We start from the raw sequence: 10,212 nt of genomic DNA on the forward strand, positions 1-10,212 counted from the left end.
CGAAAACTGTAAAGTGATAGACAAATGTAAGTGGCTGTTGCTATGGTTACTTTATAACATGCTGCCCTTTTTTTTTTTTTAATGCAGACGTACTCTCTCTGGTAGAATTGGTTATCTGAGAAAAATCAGATGAGCACAAGAAGTGCTGTCTTCACCACATGGCAGTTGTTCAGAATCTACTTCCAAGGGTCATGCTTGTGCAGTGTCGTTTGTCTGTGAAGGCAACCTGGAGGTGTGGCCTATCTTAAAAATGGCCTTTGGAAACAAGACCAGTTTGGAGCCGATGATAAGAGAATGTGAGCCCAGTGTTTTGAATTGTGAGCTGTAGAAACCGAGTTAATCAATAGGAAAGTGCGATTTGATGCCGGATTTTCACCCTTCGCCTTAGGTACCCTGTCCTCCTCCTCAACAGGCCCTGTCGCCGATGGCTTGCTTATAGGCTGTTACGGGTCGCACAAAGAAGAGAAGTTAAACCGGGGGCTCTTTGAATATAGCACAGTGCTGAAAAATAGCGTTTACCTTTTCCTTTTAAAACCTGCATGTCTCTTTCAAATGCTTAAATTATTTTGGCTGAACGGGAAGCCTCGGCCATGCGCCTGGGCTAATACCGTTGTTCTAGGAATGGGCTTTGAAAGCACCACGTGGTGATTTTTTTCGAGACAGGAAACCTTGGTTCTGGAGCCCCCCCAGTCCGTTGTGCTGAAGGAGAAGGCATCAGCCAGTGTTTCTGTGAAGGTGCTTTTGCAACCTGCAGGCAGAACAGCGGCTCGGGATATTTCGCAAATTTGCATTTGCTTTGTTGATTCCGTATGAAACCAGAATAACCAGGCACGTGGAAGGTAGAGCCCTCTTTTAATTAACCCTCTTGGTGTGGGTCCGTGTGATTAAAGACGACGGAGCTGCTCCTGGGGTTTCTGCTACGGAAAATACTAACAATAATCATTTGTTTTGTTTTTATATTTAAACACATTATTGCATAGCTTGGTGCAGAGATAATTACCAATTTTATCTCCTGTGTTTTTCTAATGTTCATTAATAACAATAAAGGGTTGTAGGTTAAAAACTCATTTAATTGCCTTTATGTTAATGACATTATGAATAGCCTTAGCTACAAGATTCTAATTCTGTCCAGTATCCTCTTTCGCGGTGGAGCCCCAGGAGAGCTGCTCATTTTATCAGCATTACTGATTCAGAGTTTTTCCTTGCAGGTGGGTTTTTGTACATAATCAGAATTAATGCACAACACATTTTGCAAGGAATGGAGTAGAAGCAGTCGGAATAAGTAATTAACTAGAGTGCTCAAGGAAATATGCCCGAGCATTTTTTTTAGCATATTCATAAAACATTAAGACCAGTCATAAACACAGTAGAAGCAATTTCCTGGTAATGTGCTTTTAGACTATTTTCTGGCTCCCTTTTTATTTTTTTATTTCTTCCATAAGGGGAAAAGAAATCTTTTTTCAGCTGAAAATCCCAGGAATGCCGATCAAATGCCCAATGTGTGGTCGCTTTGGGATTCGCTGTGCTTCTGTGCTGCAGAGGCCAGGGCCATCCCGTCCTCATCCCCTGCTCCCGTCTGCATCACCTAACTTACCAGGCAGCGAGCGGAGTGAGTGCACTCGGCAGCAGCACAGGAGACGTGGACACCCGCCTCCTCCCGATCCCTAGCACTGACCTCTGGGCGTGGGAGAGAATGCCAAGGGGGGAGAAGGGGGCAAGAAGCAAGGACTAGGGCAGTGGCCACATGGTACGCCCCCCCCCCCCGGCAGACCCCTCCCACTTAGACTGATACCCGCTTATCTCTCAACTCAGTCACCCTCCTCAGGTCATCAAGGTCATGTCCCTACCCCCACCCCCCTAGGCAGCCTGCATCCAAGCACGGGACAGTAGGAGAGTTTTAAAGTCTGGTCCCCCTTGCCTGGAGGTGGGATGATTCAGAAGAGCACGCTGACATCAGAGTGCCCTGGCGGATTGCCTGAGGCCTTTGTCCTGCATCCCTCGCCCTCCTCACAGATGCCGTGCAGAGAGCACTGCCCCAGAAACCTCCGTGCACAAATCTCCACATCTGTTTCCCAGGGACCCACAACTGCGCGCCAGTGATCAGCTGGCCCGCGTCCATGCCGTCCAGCGGGCACCGAAGCAGCAGTTCCTCCCTGGCCTCTTTGACCTTGGTGTCCTCTTAGGTGCCTTGGGCACAGAGCTTGACCCCATGAATGGAGCCAGGACCAGGGCACAGATACACGGCCTTCCCCTTGAACAGGCATCAAAAAGCTAAGGTGTAAAATCCTGGACCTTGGGGTCAGAGGAGTGAAGTCACATACGGGCTGTGGCTCCTAGACAAGGTGTTAACATCATCGAACCTCAGTTTCCATATCTGGAAAGTGGGGCTAAGGCACAGGAAGTGGTGATACAGTGTTTAGCACGGTGCCCAACACGCACTAATGCTCCCTGGAGTCACCAGCTCGCTTTTTCTTCTTCTCCAGCCTCCCACTGTTCTTCCTCTGGAGCGTATGACTTTGGGTACTGAGCATAGTCTTCAGTATTAGCCCGACCAGTTTCTTCGGGACTGAGGTTCAGAATGGCCCTGGTTCTCGTGGAGTTTACCGTTCAGTCCAAACGGGAGCCCGCAGAGGAAGGTGGCACAGACTCAGCATAGAGCTCCGGTCAAAGGAAGAACCAGAATAAGAACCAGAATAAGACCCCAGATGACTTACAGCAAGGCCACGTTTGGTTCTTCCAAATACCGTTAAGAAGTAAGCCGTGGTACTAGTTTGTTAGGCATCTGGAGCCTTGAATGCATTAACGCGTTTAATTCTTTTCGCATCCTTAATTAGATACTATTATGCCCATCTTACAAGTGAGGAAACTTAGGTTCGGAGAGGTTAAGAAACTTGCCTTGAAAACAAAAATCCCTGCCTTTCACCCTACTTTTTAACAGAGGACCCAAGACTTGAAAATTTGTTTTAGATTATCCCCGACGTCAGTACTTCCCAGCCAATCACTCCTTGGTAGTAAAAGTCGCAAAAAATTCAAGTGCCCTCCAAAGATAATTTTACGGTGGTCCCCGGCTCTAGTGGACATTGCACAGTGACGGTCAGCGTGTCCCGGTGCTTTATTGAATAGGGACTCGGCTTTTCCTGAGGCAGCAGAACCTGGAACACAGCTGCCTCGATCTTGAAATGAGAGATACCTGTGTCAAAAGCCCCGTTTAAGAGACGTGGAAGTCATCATTTTTCAAACCAACATCACGTTAGATTTTGATTCATCTCATGTTCAAAAGCGCATCGGGTGCAAGAATGTCATTTCCTTGTAATGACCATCGATTTGTGTGGCACGTAAACTTTCATCAAAGGCTCACTGACTTTGCGGCAGCTTGGTGGCGTGGATATTGGAGTCCCATTGGCCAGATGAGACTTACTTCTTTTAGGAAACTGTCCAATTGCCAAAAGTTCTCCTGGCAGTGCGATGACCCAACCCACATTCTGTCGAACCCCAGCTGCTCAAAGGGTGGTCCTCGGACCGGCAGTGCAGCCTCACTGGGGAGCTTGTTGGAAATGAAGGCTCTCGGGCCGCATCCAGTTCTCCTGAATCAGAATCTTTTAACAAGACCGCCGTAAATGCCCATGCCTGTCGATGCTGGAGAAGCTGGGTCTTCTCCCCGTCCCCACACCTCTCTTGTCCAGAGTCTAGACTGTAAGCCCCGTGAGGGCCAGGCCTGCCCCAGCTGGTCTACCGTGGTACCCCCAGACTCGCCCGGTGCCCAGGCCAGAGCAGGTGTCCCACTAGACACATCCACCACCGCATCTCTGGGTAGTTGGTCCCGCCACCTACTTCGTGTCTGCATCCCTTCTGGAGGGAACAGCATCATCTTTCATGTCGCTGAAAGCCCACCCTCAGCACAAAAGTATTTGCCTTATTCACTTGAAAAAGGTGAAATCATGCTTGAAAAATACACCGAAGCCTGGGGTTTGCCACCCTGTGTCTCAGCCTGTGAAACCAGTGCCTGTGGAGAGTGGGGACATTGTACTGTGTAATTATTTAAATGAAAACAACATAAATGAAGAGAAGGGCTATTTCTATCAAGTGCTGCTAATTAAATGAGAACTAATGGGCCCTGCTGAGAAAGGATACAGCCGGAGCGAGCATGAAAAACTTGCTGCCAGTGAAGACCAGCAGACAACGGGACAGTTTTCCTAGTGGGATAATTATGACTCCTGGAGGAGACTGTCCGAGGCAGGATGAGGTAAGTACCAGGCAAGTGTAATGTGCTTCCAGCCCTATTATCAATGATGCTTTCAGGCACCGGCTCCGGGTCACAGATTCTGAATATACTAAATGCTTAATTCAGTGCCGCCCTTTCACCCCAAAGATCTCAGGGTAAGAGAAAAATGTGGGCACCAGGCCGGCGCTCCCTGGTTTAACTCTTCCCTGAAACACTCCAGGAATAAATGACGGAGGAGAAAATTATAACTCCAGCCTCGCTCTCCCAACCACAAAGTGATTTCCATTTCAAACAGCTGATGGAAAAACCACGGGGTCATCAGAAAGCTTGGGAAGATGATCCCCCAAAACCCCTGCCTTATTTTTCTTCGAGATCTCTCTGAAAAAATAATTTCGAAGCGGGAGATTGGTGCTGTGGAAGTGAAAGCCTCCTATTCAGAAAATCAATGCAGATTGAGGTATCATAAGGAGCTGTTGATTTTTAAGCTGCTGCGTTGAAAATGACTTGTTTTCTCATTAGTTGGACCTGGTTCCTGGCTATGATACAAGTAAGACACATAATGTAAAACATATTCTTGCAGCGTTTGTTTGACTTTCAATTTGTCCTTGGAAGATTTGGGGCCTAAAGTGAAGAAAGATTCACAGAGCATTCTAAAGGCTGCAAGTCACAGATGCTACACAGCAAGGGCCCTTAAGAGCTTAAGCTCCGGGCTAGAAGGGTCCCAGTAGCTCTGGCGTCTGGTCCAGGCACCCTATTTCTCTAGGTCCTGTGTTCCTCATTGGTACGATGGGGGTAACAATCAAAGCCACCTCTAAGTGACCGGGAAGGAAAAAAGTGACCTAGTTCTATTCCATAAATGGAATATGCATGGCCTGGCTGGATTGAGCTCCGCAGAAATGTTAGCTGTTTTGTTATGCGAATGAATAGCTTCTGTTTGAAGGTATTTCTGATTTTATAGATACTTGGGTACCTTCTGTGTGATCGGAACAATGCGCAGCTAGTTTCCTGCCATCGGGGAGCTTACACACTAATTGGGAAATGATGTGGGGGGAGGCAGCTCTTACGGGAAATGAAGGCAGCGTGATGAACGTCGAAGGCAAGATGGTGTGACCTAAAGAGGAGATGGGCGGGGCGAAGGCGGGAGCGGGGGCTTCAGGGGGAAGTTAGCTGCGCTGTGATCAGGCCTTGGGGGCCACGAGGGTCTGGAGAGGGGTGATGAACTGCACCCCGGTGACCTCACCCACACGCTTTGGGAACCACCCTTGGTTCTCCGAGAGGCACAGGCCACTTGGGAGAGGGTTTGGCTTGATGGCAGCCTATGGGTCCCATTCTGTGTGGCTGCTGAGCCAGGTTATTCCTCTGCTCATGTTTACTGAGCATGTATGTATGTCAGGCACCGGAGATGCAGACGCAAGCAGAAGGAACCAAGCCGCGGGCTGACCGAGCTCAAACACTAATGGGGGAGGGTGTAACATTAGCACACAAATCTCTGGAATCGTCTCGGTGGAGATGAAGCAGGGCAGGGGACAGAGAAGGATGGTGAGATGCTGTCCCTTTGAGGGTGGGACCCAAGAGCCCAGGTCTGGAGACCGGAGGAAGAGCGTCCAGGCCAGAGGGAGCAGCGCCGCCAAGGCTCCCAGGGTGAGCTTCCGTTTCCCACCGGGAAAGAAGGCCCGTCCCGCCAGAAAGGAGCAAGTGGCCATCCAAGGGCCGTGTGTACGCGTGTCCTGCCCAGCACGCCAGGCGTCTCTGCCCAGGGACACGCCAACGAGCAAGGTAAGGTTCGGAATCATTGACCGCACTTCCTAAGGTTAAGTTCACAGAATCAGAGGGATGCTAGGGATACAGGTGGCGTTTGCGAGCTGATCAACTCTTCAGTCTGGTGAATACCGGGCAGGTTAAGGTGTGTTCCCATTGTTTAGGCCACCGTTCCAGGGGTGGCCTTAGTTTGAATTAGTTTCCATTTTTCTACCTGCTAAAGATGATTGTTACTTAGTGAAATTACTTGGTGTAGGAAAAACCCAGGCAAGAGTCTATTTCCAGATGAGAGTAAGTGAGGGTGCTGTGTGCTGGGAACTTTATCTCGGGGCTTCCCCCCGAATGAGACCACATTATTGTCTGACACCAATAATTCAAGTGACAATGTGTTGTTGCAGGTCTGTTCACTTGAAATCTTGAACTAAATCTGTCAAAAGTTTTCTTTTTTTGCAAACTGGCTAAAACGTTTGGCGGGGCGGTGGGAGGGGGGAAATTGCCACGGAAGCCAGATGTTGAGAAACCTTTGTCTCAGCCCGAGGAGAATGTTGTTTTTATTTCAAAATGTCTGCCTGTTCCAATTTTGATTTGCCTGTTTTCTTAAACTGTGCTGATAAAACACAGACATCTCACGTGCAAACAATAATCAGTCTTCTCACTGGAGGGAGAGAATAATTATTGCTGCGGGTGTATAGATAGAGTGTTCCCAGCTTCTGGATTCCTTAACCTTTCGGTGGAAAAGACTCGTGGGAGATTATTGAGGAAAAAGTGGTTTTTCCTTCCAGATGGATCTGTTGGCTAGGGCAGTGTTTTTAGTTATGCCAACAAAAGGAAAGGGAGACAGCAAATTCGGCACCTGCCGGAGTGGTTAGTGTGGGACTCTTCCCAAGGCAGACACGAGGCCAAAGAGGTCCCTCTTTTCCGTCCGAGCTCCAAGCCAGCTCCCATTTTTCACAGCAGCGCTTCATGGTGGACATGAACTTAGGCCTCCCCGCCAGGGGCTGACCTGCCCTGTACGTTTGGTGCCTCTCCCACCTGTCATCCCGCGCTCCCTCGGTAATTTTATCAAATAGCATGCACCTTTTCCAGCCACTTATTGGCCAATTAAGTCAAGTTCTCACTGAGGGGGTCCAGCTGGCTTCAAGGTATCTAAGATGCATTGATTGAAGACACTCTGCAATCTATGAACCCAGTTTAATGATCTAGGTGATGATACTTGTAATGCTTCTCAGTCAGGGGAATTTGCTGCCGCTGTTGTTGGCAAATCTGCGTTCTGATACGCGGAAGGACCAGAAAAGCATTAATCCGCCCTCGAGTTCCGTAGCGATGGCTGCGCTGTGAAAAGGGAAACTTAAAATTCCCTCGGCAGAGCCAAGCCAAGACTATCTTCTCGCTGATGTGTTTTTATTTTATCCCTTTGAAAGGTTTTTTTAAGGTGGAAGGTGGGGCAGAATACATTGATGATAATTCTTTATCAGGAATGGAGAAAAGCAAGTACGTGGGCTCATTCCATTTTCCTGCCGAAAACAGCTCGTCAAGTGTTGGAGATACAAAAAAGCCCTGCTTTAAGGCAAGGGCATGATTTTCTGAAATATTGGGGTGGGGCTCCAAGGACCGAAGTTATTATTTTTATACGGAATATTTGCTCCCACCCCCTGGATTCATGGCCATTGAAGTGATAATGAAGCCGTGTCACACGGTGACACAGGCCTTCGGTGTCTCTCCAAACACTTTTCTGCACAGTGACATATTTTTTTAAAGTAATCATTAAGTAATTTGCTTGCTTCCTTTCCAATCTCTGCCTTGTTCCCCGCACCGCTGAAACGTTAATTCTCCTCCCTATGAAGCAAATGCTGTAAATAACACTCTGGAGGTTTTTCTGGGTGTTGCAAATTCAGAACATGCTCAGGAGCCCTCCGTCCTACCGCGGTCTGTGAAGTTTCTGCTTACAAACTGAAAAGCTGGTTTTGATTTTCTTGGGAAAGTGGCAGCTGTGATACTCATTTACTCCGTGCGGAGGAGAAGCCGCTGCCGCTCTCTTTCCGGAGCCTGGGTCCCTTTTCCCTGGGAGGCGCGATTGAACTTGGCTTTGTGGATGTGTGGCTTGCTGGGAAAGGCTGGTGTTTTTGATGGGATTTTAGATTCTTTCCAATGACGCTGGACGAACCACAGACTAGAAGGATGGATTTTCAAGCGGAGCGTAGGCTTTGTGGGCAAACTGAACTGGATCATGCTCCTACTTTAGACTTATGGATCCGGATTTAACCAAGAGAGTGAATATCCCCCAAGGAAGACACTTTTCCAACCAGAAAAAGGCAAAGCCAGACGGAGTTTTGGCATCTGGCATGAAACATACTGAATTTTCACTGAGAACAAAATATCTGATTATTCAAAGAACTCTCTTCTGCATTTTTTCCCCCTCTGTGTGGCCCCTTTGTTGATGGGTTAACCCAGCTTAAAATGTTCTAACTGAAAAATCTTTTTTTTTTTTTTTTGCTTTTTTTAGGCCCTCACCTACGGCATATGGAAGTGCCTGGGCTAGGGGCCAATCAGAGCTACACCTGCTGACCTACACAACAGCCACAGCAACACCAGATCTGAGCCACATTGGTGACTTTTACACCACACCTCAGGGCAATGCCAGATCCCGACCCACTGAGCGAGGCCAGAGAGCGAACCCACATCCTTATGGACACTAGTTGGATTTGTTTCCCCTGCACCATAATGGGAACTCCAAAACATAAAAAATCTTGCCCAAGTGGGATTAATAACAAGAGCCAACAATAAACACTCGCCACATGCCAGCCTTTGGTTCTGAGAACCTACAAGGATTATAAATCAGTTAGTCCTCCCAACAACCTATGAGGTCAGTTCTCTTATTATCCTCATTTTATAGATGAGGAAATGGAAGAACAGAGAGGTTAAGTGACTTGCCCCAAGCCACACAGTAAATGCCAGAGCCAGGGTTTGAACCAAGTAAGCTGGATGGATTGTCTGTGTGCTTCTTGAGCCCAGACAACCTCTCTGGCTTCTCCTAGGGGCAGAGCTTCACGTTATCTCTGTGTGAGCTTTCCCGCCTGTTTCCCATGTTATCTTTTTAGGGAAAGAATAGCAGAGGCACAAAGGGACGGCGGATGTCACAACAGACAGACACAACAATTGTTCCAAGAGCTGGTCTTCAGGAGACCTCGCCCCAGATCTGTGATTTGGGGCATAACCTCCAAAGAGCTCAAAGCACCTCACGGATTCCCCTGAGTCATCCCTGTGTTAGCCAAGTGTCAGAGGGCAGAGATTCTGCTCTGGCTTTACAGCTCAACACAAAAAAGTGAAATGGTGATTTGACCTTGAACTCACTTCTCCTCGGTCTTAATCTGATTTTTCCTGCGACCCCCGTTTTATCCCATTGAAACATGGATATGCATGTCCCGGGCCACACACATGCAGTCTTTTCATGCAGACTGTCGCTGCTATCTAAATCCAGCTCTGTAGGAGCTGTTGAAAAAAAAAAACGCAGGTCACACTATGCATGAAGAGCTGGTGTGGAGATAGAGATTAGGAGGGGAAAGAGTTAAATACCACCTGAAAATGATATGTATCTTTGAACTTGGCAGATGAGGAAACTGAGGCCAAGGTGACATACGATTTTGCAGGACAGCTAGTCATCTGACACACCCACCATGAGAAATGTGTGTTAATTTGTCACTGCCTAGGCCATCACTTTCGAGACACAACACAAAACTGTATTATCATAGAAAAATATTTTTTGTTGGTTATTTATTTATGACAGGTGTTCTCTGGTGGCTCGGTGGGTTAGGGATCTGGCATTGTCCTTGCTGGGTCTAAAGTCGCTGCTGTGGCTCAGGTTAATGCCCGGCTCGAGAATTTGCATGTGCCATGGGCTCAGCTAAAAAATATATGTATACCTGACCTCTGTTGGAGTTTCATGGGCTAGGTAGGGCCTCTTATTCACTCACAGAGCACTCTGTACTTGCCTTAGCGTTGATCACTGCTGTACTTAATTAGTACACGAGTGATGGCTTGTTTAATTTCTCTAAATAATAAGTCCTATGAGGATGAGAAATGTGACGGTGGTTTCATTATAATAACTGCATTGGATTTGGTGCATCACAGATGCTCATATATTCGTGAATGATACACACGAATGACTAAATATATTTTTTTGTTGTTCTAAGAGTAAGACAATGTTTTGTTTTAAATTGGTGAGGTTTATCTTT

General features: G+C 47.6%; 1 long non-coding RNA gene across 1 annotated transcript in view; it reads left to right on the forward strand.

Moving 5' to 3' along the window:
- The window catches only part of LOC100621315 (uncharacterized), a 77,675-nt gene extending 76,608 nt beyond the window's left edge, over window positions 1-1,067 (forward strand). The window contains exons 5-6 of the long non-coding RNA XR_014844839.1: window positions 88-296; window positions 664-1,067. This is a non-coding gene — a long non-coding RNA (uncharacterized LOC100621315). The remainder of the gene's footprint in view (window positions 1-87; window positions 297-663) is intronic.
- The last annotated feature ends 9,145 nt before the right edge of the window (window positions 1,068-10,212 follow it).

This window comes from Sus scrofa, chromosome 4, assembly GCF_054392235.1.
Source record: "Sus scrofa isolate SSC_HxYL_T2T_F1_AM1 chromosome 4, Sscrofa_HxYL_maternal_Yorkshire_Landrace_v2.0, whole genome shotgun sequence".
In the NCBI taxonomy this organism is placed as follows: Eukaryota; Metazoa; Chordata; class Mammalia; order Artiodactyla; family Suidae; genus Sus; species Sus scrofa.